The sequence below is a fragment of the Anolis carolinensis genome, chromosome 5 (assembly GCF_035594765.1).
Source record: "Anolis carolinensis isolate JA03-04 chromosome 5, rAnoCar3.1.pri, whole genome shotgun sequence".
In the NCBI taxonomy this organism is placed as follows: Eukaryota; Metazoa; Chordata; class Lepidosauria; order Squamata; family Dactyloidae; genus Anolis; species Anolis carolinensis.
Window position 1 is genome coordinate 51,003,740 of NC_085845.1, and position 14,658 is coordinate 51,018,397.

Genomic DNA, 14,658 nt, shown 5'->3' on the forward strand with positions numbered 1-14,658 from the left:
ACTACAAAAACATTGATTATGAAAAGGCAGACTGCGTTGGATAATCCAGAACATTATATAAGTGAATGTTGGATAAGTGAGATTCTACTTTAATATGAAATAATTACTGGGATAGAATAATGCAGAACAATATAATCTCTAAAACCAGGACAGTAAATAAACAGGGGAATTCCAGACAGGAAACAATCAGGGCCAGCTAACACCTCCCAACAAAGTATTCCCATCATCAAAGTCTGGCAAATCCTGTTTTCTCAGGGCCACAGACAGTAGACGCACATAAAATATGGCAAACAACACCACTCTGAAAACAAGGGAATTCCAGACAGGAAAGAATCAGGGCCAGCTAACACCTCCCAACAAAAAATTCACTCAGGGAGGAAGCAGCCAGGCTTTAAAACTGCAAGGCCATTACATCCTAATCATTTTTCCTAATTGCAGCATTCATACTTGCCTCCAACAGACAAAAAAACCAATCAGCAATATTGTATATTCACAACCTTTAGGAAATAATATCCCCTGATGGCGCAGCGTGTTAAAGCGCTGAGCTGCTGAACTTCTGGACCGAAAGGCTGCAGGTTTGAATTGGGGGAGTGGAGAGAGCCCCCACTGTTAGCCCCAGCTTCTGCCAACCCAGAAGTTCAAAAACATGCAAATGTGAGTGCATCAATAGGTACTGCTCCGGCGGGAAGGTCACGCCGCTCCATGTAGTCATCCCACATGACCTTGGAGGAGTCTACGGACAACGCCGGCTCTTCGGCTTAGAAATGGAGATGAGCACCAACCTCCAGAGTAAGACACGACTGGACTTAATGTCTGGGGAAAACCTTTACCCTTGACCTTAACTACCACCAATTCCTCAATACTTTATTTCCCATACCACCAGACTTCGCCACAGCAACGCGTGGCCGGGCACAGCTAGTGTCATATATAAGAGTTCTGAGGACATTTCACTAAAGCCCCCTCCCCTTAATATTTCCAAATCCTTCTCCTGCAGTATGTATGCATGATCATAACTGTAGGAGCAAAGAATTTTGAGTTATAGAGATATAAATGAAAGACAGGTTGTATCATCATCTGAATAATGAAATAAGTGCCGATTGATAAGCACACTGTTCTTGCTTTAAGGCTTAAACATTTCCACACATCTCACATAGAGCACTGCTTCTTAAACTGTAGGTCCTTACCCAAGTGAAATCCATTCATCTTAATGTTGGGATCACAAAAAATCTGGCAACAGTAGAAAGTTTTTGGATGCCACAGAAAGCAGCAATATGCAGGGTTTACGGTGGACTGTGCAGAAAATTCTTCAGCTGTGCTTCACAAAAAGGAAACCCAGTCTATTTCGCAAGCAAGCCTTGCAAAAGATGATTAATTTTCAGTAAATGTTTGATTTTATACCTATTTTATATATCTATATACCTTGGGTCACAGAAACATTTTTCTGGCAGAAATGGGTCACAAGTGGAAAGAGTCCAAGAAGCCTTAACATAAATGATTTGGGCAGGTACACAATCCTTAGAAATTATGACACAATTCCAACTTCACAGGAAACCCCACTTACTAGTACACCTACTAGATGGGCAAAGTACAGCTCCTAGCCCCCACTTGTGTGATCCCTAAAACCTTCCACTGGCACCTCAAATCCTCAATATTTTAAGAGAAGATTCTGCATGAGCTTTGGACCATTTTAACCCTCCCCCCCCCCCCCAAACCATGCAGAAAGCCCCCTGATAATGAGAAAGCATGCAAAAATACTGCTATCCTCCCTTAAACTCTATTCTACCCAATTTTTCCCTGAAGTATTTTTCAAAATGACAACAGGAAATGAAATCCATGAGACAGTCTGCAGTGGAAAATGGATGTATTATTGTTTGGCTGAGATATGCAGCCCTTGGAGGGAACCGACCCCAAGTCCCATGCAGTTGTCCATGGCTTTAGTTCTTTCCTAGCCTTCCATGTTCCCTGAAAACTAACCTTCCAGCTCTCCAAAGAATATTTTTGTCATATAGTTATTCCTCCCTTTCATTTCCACAAAGGTAAATGATGACAACCTGGCTACATGGAATAAGTACGTAGAGTATGATTAAAATCCGTATTTATTGTCATGCTTGAGAGATACCTGCTATGCAAAGTCACCTAGCACCATCTGCTTTCTGTCTGGAGAGGCAGAATTCAAAGGCATGGAAGAGTAAACTAACTGTAGCATCCCAAACTTGTTTGGTTCTTGTTGTTGTTGTTGTTTTTGCATCTCTTGTGTTTTGGAGTCATATTGCTTTTATCAGAACTGCTGATTTTGCTGTACAAGATACTTAGAGAAGGTGAAGATATAAATATTTAAATCAATAAACAACTGTGTTTGTGTGCTTTCAAGTCATTATAATGGGCACCCTAAGACACATGTATGAAATGCTAGGCCCATGGGGCAAATCCAGCACGCCATGTCATTTTACGTGACCCACAAGGCAACATTGTTAAATTTCTAGTCATACAATTACAAACAGCCCTTTGAAGACAACCATTAGGCTGATGTGGCTCTCAGTGAAAATGAATTTGACACCCCTGCACTAAGATGAAGCTTTCATTGGGTTTTCTTGGCAATAGTTGTTCAGATGAGATGCGTCTTTGCCCTCCTCTGAGACTAAGGTTTTCCCCATGGCTGAGTAAATATTCAGACTCAGGTCTCCAGAGCTATAGCCCATCTAGACCAAGTTGGTTTATAATCAAAACACTGCATACATAGAAAGCAGCATATGTTCAGTTGTAGAGTAATCATCCATCAAGAATCTCTATCTGCAATCTCCATAGGCTTTATTTAATTTTTAAAAAATACATTGGTGATTATTTTCTATTAGACTAGCCGGCTTTTTGCAGAGACACGATTTTTCAGCATACTGTGAAGTATGCCATGCTTAACGCTGAGGGCAGGAGAAAATGAAGGTAAGCTGCTTCTCCCAGCCGAGAGTTGCAGGGTTGAATTGCACTGACATCAGGTTCTGGTTTAAGAGGTAATAGCCGCAGGTATTCTAAGTGAACATGAGAGAATGTGAGCTGTCCTTGCACATTTGCTAAGAACATCCCAAAATAAGGTGATGCATCTCCCCCTGCAGTGCTTTTCTCTATCTTTGGCACAGATTACCCCTTCAATTGGACAAAATACAATCCATCGGCTTTGGACATTCAAAATAAATGTAATAAATGCAACACACAAACAATCCAAAGGTGTGCACCACCAATTAGAAGGTGGTTAAAAAGCATAACAGATCTGCAAACCTGGACTGAGATGAGGGTTGATTACTTATTTCCAGCAGTTTTCCTACAACCTACTCAATATTTTGCATCCTAAAATCCCCAGAAACTGTTGGCTTCCAAATCCCGTCATCTCTAACTGGCAGAAAACAAAGGTTGGAAATTATTTAGAGACCCAAGTTTGAGCCTGCTCTAATCTTATGATCCTTGGAAAAGGGCTTCCTTGCTGTCCCACCATCCTCAGAGGTCTATCCAGAAAGGACACATGAAAGGTTTCTTGGTGTCTGTCCCAGGATATGGAATTCTCTTCCCAAGGAAGCTAGACTGGCTCCTCTCTCCTCTCCTTTCACTGACAAGTAAAGATCGTTTCAGCCAAACAGGGATTCAGAGATTAATGGGTTGTGCAGAAGGGTTTTTACTGAGGTTTGTGTGCTTTGTTTTACCTTTACTGAGTTTGTAAGATCATTTCCTACTGCTTAAACTTTAAAGTATCCTTGTTATTACATGTTTTAAAAAAACTGTACTGTAAGACCACGGTTAAACCGCTGAGCTGCTGAACTTACTGACCAAAAGGTTTGCAGTTCAAATGCGGGGAGTGTGGTGAGCTCCCATTGTTAGCCCCAGCTTCTGCCAACCTAGCAGTTTGAAAACATGTAAATGTGAGTAGATCAATAGGTATTGCTCCGGTGGGAAGATAACAGTGCTCCATGCAGTCATGTCGGCCACATGACCTTGTCTATGGACAATGCCAGCTCTTCGGCTTAGAAATGGAGATAAGCACCAACCCTCAGAGTCATACACAACTAGATTTAATGTCAGGGGAAAACCTTTATCTTTACCTAAAACCATAATATCGGCGTGGGATACATTCCTAGCCAGGTTGTGGTTACCTGAACCCTCAGACACAACCAAACACTATTAAATTCTGAGTTGCTGTGAGTGTCTGGGCTGTATGGCCACGTTCCAGAAGCATTCTCTCCTGATGTTTCACCCACATCTATGATAGGCATCCTCAGAGGTTGTGAGGTCTGCTGGAAACTAGGCAAGTGGGGTTTATATATCTGTGGAATGTCCAGGGTGGGAAAAAGAACTCATGTCTGTTTGAGGCAAGTGTGAATGTTGCAATTGCCCACCTTGATTAGCAATGAATGGACTTGCAGCTTCAAAGCCTAGCTTCCAACAGACCTCACAACCTCTGAGGATGTCTGCCATAGATGTGGGCAAAGCATCAGGAGAGAATGCTTCTGGAACATAGCCATACAGCCTGTAAAACTCATAGCAACCCAGTGATTCCGGCCATGGAAGCCTTTGACAACACTATTAAATTCACTTACTTCCGCTTCTTTATATCATAGAGATATGTTGGATGACCTCTAGTGAGATATCCTCTTCAGGAATTTGGTAAGTCTTCCAATGCAACTCTATGATATTATACAATGACCTAGCAATTCATAGACAGATCATTTTTTCTGAGAATGGATAAGTGAAATGATGGTTTTGGGTTCTGCAGTTATGGGGACCTTACTGTATCTTGTTTTAACCTTGTTGAAAACTACTTTGGATCACATCTCAGGACACAGATGGAACATAATTAATTGAACAAATGAATGTACATTTTGTACAATTACCACACCTAACAGAACAAAACACAAAGACTGGTCATACTGTAATTCATTTCAGGCATTCATGCTGAATGCACACTTCTCTTCTTGAGTAGTCTGGATTGCTTGTTGCCTAGAATTCTCAATGCTATTTCCACTCTGAAATCTCAAGGGAGTGAGGCATATCTGTCATACTAATACTGCTGCTTCTACTGTTGCATCACATACTTCAGAATTTGCTGTACAAATTATTTTGTTTTATACACTTACCCACTTGGTTCTTTATGTATCATAACATCATACATTCTGTCTATATGTATCTATCGACATATAAATATTTGAAAAATATTTTTAAAGGATTTCTAATTTCCCGCATATCAATATTTTTTTTTATTATTCTATGGTGTCATCTTCACTATGTTGAACTATTTGATTTCAGGCTGAATGATTTTTTAAAGCTTTTGGATGTGTTTCAAATACAGAGAGAGAGATTGCAAATAGGATTTTCTGTAGGTGATTTCTACAGCACATCGATACCATGATGTTCATCCTGCCCTATTGAGCTACTGAGTCTTTCATTTGGTTTTGCTCCTTCACATTATTGATAACCTTGTTCTTTCTTGAGTACTTATTCACTGAAGGCACTTTCCAGTTCTCCATAAGCAATTGTGCCCCTAATAAATAAAACTGTATAAGACTTTTGTTTAAAGGTCTATGGTCCACAATTGCAAGGGGTCTTTTTTTACAAATTGCAAGGTTTTCTTGCATGATCTGTCAGTTAAAAATACCACTTTAGCAAGGTAGATTTGAGATGAATTTCTTGAATTCATCATACAATACAAGCATAAAAGACATATATACACATACACATAAGATCTGGGAGCATACCTTTTGTACCGTTTTTAAACTTTTGTACTGTTTTTATATTCTGATTTATTATGTTATTTTTATTATGTTTTGTTGTCATATGTCTTGTATGTATTTTATTCTATTTTATTGTAATTGCTTGGACTTGGCCCCATGTTAGCCGCCTTGAGTCCCTTTGGGGAGATGGAGGCAGGATACAAAAAGAAAGTTGTTGTTGTTGTTGTTGTTGTTACCTTTTGTTTGTATCATTGGTCACAAAGAAGGCAACTCTATAGATGTTTATATCCTGGACCGGCAATAAAGTCTGGAAATAGCAGATCTGAAGGCATGCAAGCCAGCAGTCCTGAAGATATTGCCTAGGCCAAGCATGGGCAAACTTGGACCCTCCAGGTGTTTTGGACTCCCACAATTCCTAACACCTGGTAAGCTGTTAGGAATTGTGGGAGTTGAAGTCCAAACATCTGGAGGGCCCATGTTTGCCCATATCTAGCCTAGGTAATCTCTATATTCCTAAATTCTGTCAGTGGCAACCTTTCCAAGATCAGCATCCAGACATGTTCTTACAAATTCCAGATAGAATACAGAGTCAAGGCAATCCAGCAATACTATCAGAGGCCAGGGTACTAGTGATATACCATTAAAATACTTGTGTGGGGGAGGGGGGCTAAGAAAGCTTGTTTATGCTTATCCTTCAGATTAGTGGTTCTCAACCTGTGGGTCCCCAAATGTTTTGGCCTTCAATTCCCAGAAATCCTAACAGCTGGTAAACTGGCTGGGATTTCTAGGAGCTGTAGGCCAAAACACCTGGAAACCCGTAGGTTGAGAACCACTACATGAGAGTAACTAGTAAAAAGGCCCTAATACTGTAACCCATACTATACCATAAACTCTATATTGACCTGATATTAATACTGAAAGCAGAAATTAAAAGCAGTTAAAGACAATCTTAACTTAATATTATACAGTTTTACTATTATTATAAAACCTAATTTTACTGTATTATAAAAATTGATTTTATTTTAATTTTTATTTCAAGTATTTTATTATTATTATTATTATTATTATTATTAAAATAGTTCTCACCTGCTCTACACTAGTAAACAGGAGGACAAGTGTAGTTTAGTGGTTAGAGTGACTGGCTAGGGCTCTGGGACACCAAGTTTCAAATCCCCACTCAGCTTTGGAAACCATTGGGGGATCCTGTGCATGTCACACATTTTCAGCGTCAGAGGAAGACAATGGTAAACCCCACACTGGTCACTTTTGGGTCATCATAAATCAAAAACAACTAGAATGTAATGTGTTGTCGAAGGCTTTCATGGCCGGAATCACTGGGTTGCTGTGAGTTTTTGGGGCTGTATGGCCATGTTCCAGAAGTATTCTCTCCTGACATTTCATCCAGGGTCTGTTGCAAACTAGGCAAATGGGGTTTATATATCTGTGGAAGGACCGGGATGGGAGAAAGAACTCTTGTCTGCTTGAGACAAGTGTGACTGTCGCAACTGGCCACCTTGATTAGCATTGAATGGCCTTACAGCTTCAAAGACTGGCTGCTTCCTGCCTGGGGGAATCCTTTGTTGGGAAGTGTTAGCTGGTACACTACAACAGCAAAGACAACAACCACATATTAGTAGATGCTTTTGAAGTTTTTATGGTGCTGTTTTCATTTTACTAATACTGTATTATTTTGATGTTTTTGTATGAAGGGTTTTGGATGGATCCAACAGTATCCAGAAAGGGAGATCCATGCCATGTATGTATCTGCAGAGGTCTTTTAAGGAGAACAGAGACATGGATCACCATCTTGGACTAAAGACACTGGTTGTTAAGCAGGGTGCCTAAGGCTAGAGTGATCTCCAGTGATTCCCAAAGGTTGTAAACACTCTGGGGCACAGAGCTGTCTTTTTAAAAATGAACTCTGCAAGCTGTTACTATCTGGACAGCACTGTGCAATTGAAAACAGGGCAGAAGTTAAAACATCTGGTTCTTTATATCAATTGCACATGAATCCGTTCTTGACCCCTTGAGACATAAAAGTGATTTCCAGCAGGTGCAGGCTACAGAAACACAACTGTTTCCTTATTAGTCCCACTCTAAGAAAGGATTGCCAGAGAAATGCTGGTGCAGGCACTGCACTACTGTGGGTAGAGTGGCTTACAGCATTATAAAATAGACTCTTGAAGCAGCAGATAGAACAGATTATAGGAAACACCCGAATGAATGACATAGGCGAGAGTGCAACTGAAAACTAATTTTCTGCTTGCTAATTTGCTGTTTTTTGAAGCACTTCTATAAAACAGCATTAATACAGGCTCTGGTAAGTTCCTGGAAACTATGAATATGCAATATATCTAGGTAATCCAAAGTAAGTAGTCCACGGAGGAAATCTTTGAAGGGTGTACTACTTAGGATTAATGTTACTTTTTGGTAAAATGAATTTTTATCAATATACTCAAAATTCAAAGAAGTTACATTTCCAGTGACAAAAACAGTACTAACACGTTAAAAATAGCTCCCTGCCAAAAAAATTGGGGGGAACATAGAGGAAAGGGTATGGTATTTCTTTTTCTATAAGCACGGTCAGCCCTTGGTATCCACGGATTGCATATCCATGGACTCAACTAACCGTGGCTTGAAAATATTTGGGAACAACATTCAAAAAACCAAACACTATGCTAATGTGTAGGGATACCTGCTGTAGCCTCTAGCTATTATACAGATCCTTAGACTCTCCCTGACACACTTTTGAGTTGTTTGTCATGCTACTATACCATTATATAGAACGAGACTTGAGAATCCATGGATTTTGGTGTCCACAGTGGGAGGGGGGTCCTGGAATCAAACCATACTGGATACTGAGGGACCACTTTATCTTTAATTTAAATATTTTTTTTTCTAAATTAAACTTCAAACTCTTACTCCACATGTTTTGGAGAGGGCATGGTCATAATGGACAGAGGCAGAAGGCAACAGCTGCTTGTCATGAGAAAGCAGGGGATCCGCATTGCATGAATAGGCTTCCGCTTGCAGTTCTCTGGATGTCAGCCATAATAGATCTATATCCATCTGATGAACCTCAATCAGGAAGGTTTATAGGTAATGGAACAAAACATACACTAATTGCATGAAATGTTGCACTAGAACAAAAACATCCTCTTCCTTTATTATACTTGTTTTCCTTTTAGTTCTGTATTGAATATATGATATTGCATTTTTCAAAGGCCAGCTTACAATAATGTCTTTCTTCTTCTGCTGGATAATCTGTCATAAGGCCTGCATGATATGTAACTTCATTCATTTTTTATATCACTGTCTCATACAGTTCTGCACAAATAGCAAAAGAAGAATTTGGAACAACAGGAGGATATACACAATATAAATAGTAGAATCATAGAGTTGGAGGAGACCTCATGGGCCATTCAGTCCAACCCCCTGCCAAGAAGCAGGAAAATCACATTCAAAGCACCCCCGACAGATGGCCAACCAGCCTCTGCTTAAAAGCCTCCAAAGAAGCAAAGTAGTAGGTAAACCCTAAAACAAGAAAACAGAGTTTGATCTAATACATACAACGCAATGGCTATATTTGTCCATATGGAGTCCATTGGTTAATTCAGGAAAGTCACAACCAACTCACTGGAAATCGAATGGGAGTTGTCAATATACACATAGAAAGTTTTAAAGGTTCTATAAGATTCTAAATTATGGAGGAAGGAGCGTCCATTTTTAGCATCTGCACTGCCCAAAGGGCAGCATTGACACACCCAACACAACTGGATTGGTTTCATTTTAATCAGTTTTGCAAGATATGTGAGTTTGGGGACCAATCTACCACATCTGGCAGCAGTTTTGAACAATTTTAGACTATATGTCATTTGGCTATGGGAAGGAAGTGTCCAGAAAGCCAAATCAGAGGAGACATATCTACAGATAAATCAAGCCAGCCTAAGTTCAGAAATCAAGAATCCCAAGAAATAACAAGAGCAAAGAGAACACTGGCAGTGGACTAGACTGAACAGTTGTGAACAAGAAGGACCCCAGCAGGTGATGGAAGAACTGTAGGTTGTGACTATGAATGCCACATGCTTGATATAGTCAATGTTTTCCATTTAAGAGATGTTGAGTCCTAGGACACTGTTCCTTCTCTATTTAACTGAAATCAAATAACAGGGGTATCTTTTCAGTGTCCACCTCAGTGGGTCCTTCAGTCAGTCACTTCTCAGATTCAGCAAAGAAGCTATCATCTGGAGCCTGAGGTTCTTCACAATGCTTTGTGCAAAGTTCCTCAGATTCTGGAAGATAAGCTATAACACTAGAACAGTGGTTCTCAACCTAGGGTCCCCAGATATTTTTGGCCTACAACTCCCAGAAATCCCACCCAGTTTACCAGCTATTAGGATTTCTGGGAGTTGAAGGCCAAAAACATCTGGGGACCCCAGGCTGAGAACCTCTGCGCTAGAAGCTTCCGGGGATCACCTAAGGGGTCGCCATCACCCACATACGGCTTGTCTGCTGCATGTTCACCATGTTTGGTCTAAAATATCTACAAAGCATGCTTGATGGCAAAAGGAGAGCGGAACTGGCTGGAGTACACAGAGGAAAATACAATATGTCAACAATTTACAGATAACTAGGAACAGTGCTAGACTGAAGAAAAACCAATTGTTCACAGGATCCACTGGGGACAAAACAAGAAGACTAAAATTAAATGAGTTAGATTTGGAGTGACTGGCAAAGAACACCCCACCACTAAAAACAACCGACCAAGCTTTTCTATTAAACAAAAGAATGCACATGATGATCCATGGTGGATTTTCATGGAAACTCTACATACAAAATACCAATTTCTTGAGGGAGAAGAAACAGGAGACAATTTTTCCAATTTTTCCCAAAACTTGAAGGTAGTTATGACAAATTCATTAAACCTGAGAACACATAGCTTTCAAGACTCTCGAACTCTGGAAAGTTTTAGTCTGTGGTGCTTCACTGCGAGACTTAAAAACTACACTTTAGTAAGAGTTCTTAAAATTAACATATTAAGGAAGTTTTTGTTACATAATTAACTACCTATTAGAGCTCTGAGGCCATACTTAATGACTATTTATTTATTGACATTACTTATGAAATTTGTTTCCATCTTTCCATAACATGGTGCCATGAATACCAAGAAGCCACACTGAGATATCTGAAAAATGCATAAAAATAGGCAGAATGTGGTTCAGAGATCAAACCTGTTATTCAAACTTTCTCCACACAACTAATGTGGTCTTCTATGGGAGAGATATTTCTTTTAGAGTGCATTGCTGGCTTGACTTTCTGCTGTGGCAATAACTCGCTTTAGTTTGGAGTCTCTCCAGTCACATTTATCTGCTCCATCCATGCTGTGGCTGATATAGTTTCTACTCTTATGTATTGATCGGGTGTCTGATGAACCTCTTGCCATCAACATGCTGAAAAGCACTGCCAAGAAGAATCTGCTAGCAAGAACTAAAAGGAAATTAAGGCAGCAGTTTTGTACTCACATGCCTGGAACTAGTAGATCAATGAGATTTCTATCTAAAGGGATAACATGTAAAGGATTACATTGCAATGACCAAGATTAAGAATGACTGTAGAAGGTGTACATAAACAAAAGCATGTCGTTATCATCAAAGCAACAGTAATTACATTTGTAGCCTGGGATGAAGTAAGGCACTTTACTGTCTGACACAGAACAACAAAAGGCTCACCAGCTTTGTAATTCTGGTACATGAGGCAGAACATTCCCCAAACATTTATTTCCAAAATAATAATAATAACCATAAGAAATGTGAATAATTAGTAACTTTGATTCCATTTTGATATGCAAAATTTTCCACCTGAGTAACCACATCACTCTATGAAATGGTACAAAAACCCAGTTAGGAGCAAATGCAGTTGCAACAAATGCACTCACAACATAGGCTTTACTTTCATCATTACAAACATACATGCAGAACTTATCTCTGTGTACCCAGTTTAACAACATAAGGCTCCTGCCTGGTCAATGTAGACTCACATTGCACCTTAACATGGTGATCTTATCCAATAAGTGCTAACTAATCTTCACTGCTAGTATTTTGATTGCCAAACTCAAGAGTGGACAGATGTGATGTGTACAGGAGTGAATTATAACAGGGGTTTCCTATAAATGTGGTACATCTACTCTGGACCACCAAAAAAGCAATGAGTGAATCTAACAGCAAATCAAGCTAACAAAACAGCAAATTAGTAAAACAAAAATGACTAACCTGAGGTTGTCAGACTTTGGACATACCATGAAACAATATGTTTCATTTTTTAAAAGGCCATACAGGCAGATGCTTCAGTCAAGGAAACCACAATTCTGGGTTTTTGAGTCCTGAGCATTCTATTTATAAAAGTGTCCCGCAGATTCGAACCACCAGCCTTCCAGTCAGAAAGTTCTGCAGCTTAGTGGTTTAACCCACTGTGCCACTGTGGCCCCTGTGGTGGAAAGTCACACTCAAATTGGAAAACTGGGTTTTGAGAGTCTGAGTGAAATCTAAAGAGCAAATAAAATTTCCAAAAAACCCACAAAGACTTCATGCAGCTCACAGGTCATATAATTCCCAAATTTGAGCTAGATAGTCAACCATGTCTCCCACAGTAGCTATCTGGTTTCCTAAAGTTGCCTGTAGGAAATTCACAAGAAGAGCATGATGACAGTAGCTATTTCCAAATGACACTCACAAACAACTAATATTCAAAAGCAGTTTCCAACTCTAAATTTGCCAGACACTGGGGTGAAGTATACTGTCTCAAAACTAACAGATCCTGGAGAAATATCCTAAGTGCATGAGGATACCAGCCCATAAGGGACTGCTCCCTTTGGCTGTATCATTCTCTTGCAATGATCCTCTCTTTTCCCAACATGGACCACCAAAAACTTGGTGCTATGAATGGCATCCCTCAACCATGTAATACAAGATGTTTAATACCCTCACCCAGCCAAACAACTTTGGCAGCTGAAGCAAAACATATTGCATGCACCACATCCTCTGTTTATAGTGATGATGAATTAAATAACTATACATTTGCAAACGTTTCATAACCACAAGCCAGGTAGTGCCAGAGACTACTTCACCTTAGTAGGGTCCTTCTTGTACTTCAAGGTTCTCAGTCTCCATATCATCAGAAAATATGTCATTCTGGCAATGGGGCTCCATTATCATGTTTCTTAAGATCTCCAATCTTTCTCAGCTTTTCCTAGCCAACAGCTATTTTTGTCTCGGGCACACCAACAGCCTCTGTTCAGCAGGCTAATAATAATACCTGTGATAAGGAATAATTCTGCTGACTTTCTACTTCTGTAACATTGTTGTCTCAATCCTTGTATTCCATAGGATGGCCCTTTTTCCATAGGGAGGTGTTGAGTGCTTGGCCCCTGGATCTGAGGGACATTTTGACAATGGGACCTGTCCACAGGACCAAACTCCATTGCTACCTCCATTCTTGGCTGGGCTCCTTTTTCACTCCAGTTTCTGCTGCCTCAAAGTACATCAGAAAAACACCAGCAGAGTAAATGATCATCATCATATTGCCTATGCTTGCCTACATTGATAGAACAGCACTGGCTGCCAGCCACAAAATTAATAAAGCATCCACAATAGACAAGATGATCAGTCTGAGATCTCATAAGCAGGCAGATACTACTTTCAAGCTGGATGTTTGCAATGCTGCCTAGAACCCAGAACAGTCTCTGGGAGTCAGCTATTCATGTGCAATTAATCAGCCTCAGCATTTTGTCGGCTGACACCTCAGAGACCAAGTTAACTATAAATACATCCAAAGGCAGAGACTGAATACAGTGGTTGACTGGGGAACTGTGAAAAAATTATGGTCACTGCTTTCCACACTAAATGATCAGATGGTCCGTCATACCCACAGATTCTGCATCCATGGATTCCACATCCACAGCTTGAAAATATTCCTCCTCCCCTCAAAAAAAAATCCTCAAACCACACTTTGCCATGTTGTATAGACATCATTTTACTACGTCATTGTATATAGTGGGACTTGACATCCACATATTTTGGTCTTCATAGTGAGATGCTTCTTAAAGAACTGGGTCTGTTTAGCCTGCAGAACAGAAGGCTGAGAGGAGACATGATCACCATGTTCAAATATGTGAAAGGATGCCATAAGGAAGAGGCTTATTTTCTGCTGCCCTGGAAACTAAAACTCAGAGCAATGGGTTCAAATTAGAGGAAAGGAGACTCCACTTGACTATTAGGAAGGACTTCCTGACCATAAGAGCTGTTCAACCATGGAAGTCACTGCCTGGAGGCTTCTGAACAGAGGCAGAGTGACCAACTTTCAGTGGGTTAGACTGTATGGCTCTTGTGGTCTCTTTCAACTCTGTGATTCTATGATGCCAGTTGAACTGCCATAACTCAATGGTGTGGCACTCTAGTAGATGTGCTTTTACAAGGTCTTTAACTTTCTCTGACAAAGAGTACTGGTGACTCTCCAAACTGCAACTCGCAGGATTCCATAACATTGATAACATTGAATCACAGCAGCTAAAGTGTGTCAAACTGCATGAGAATCACAGAATCCTAGAGTTGGAAGATGCCACAAGGGCCATCCAGCTCATCCTTTGCCATACATTCTCCAGTGTGGATCACATGTGTCAAACTCAAGGCCCACTGATTGAATTCAGCCACATGTCATTCCATGTGGCCCTCCAAATGCTGGACTACAACTTCTGTATTCCTCCTCCTTAGACATTATGATGAGAGCTGATGGAGGTTGCAATACAGGAACACCTGGAAAGCTGCAGTTGATTCTGTTTAGTGGGGTTTGAATTGAAATGCAAGACTTGTGGATATGATGTCCTTTAACCTTTCCTGAATTTCAGAATCGCAAGTGCTGTTGGGTTGCAATTCCCATTCCACTATGTAACACA

The 14,658-nt window shown here is 40.2% G+C and overlaps 1 protein-coding gene across 3 annotated transcripts in view; it reads right to left on the reverse strand.

Moving 5' to 3' along the window:
- dchs2 (dachsous cadherin-related 2) overlaps window positions 1-14,658 on the reverse strand; it is a 149,864-nt gene that overhangs the window by 132,122 nt on the left and 3,084 nt on the right. The gene's annotated exons all lie outside the window — the stretch shown is intronic.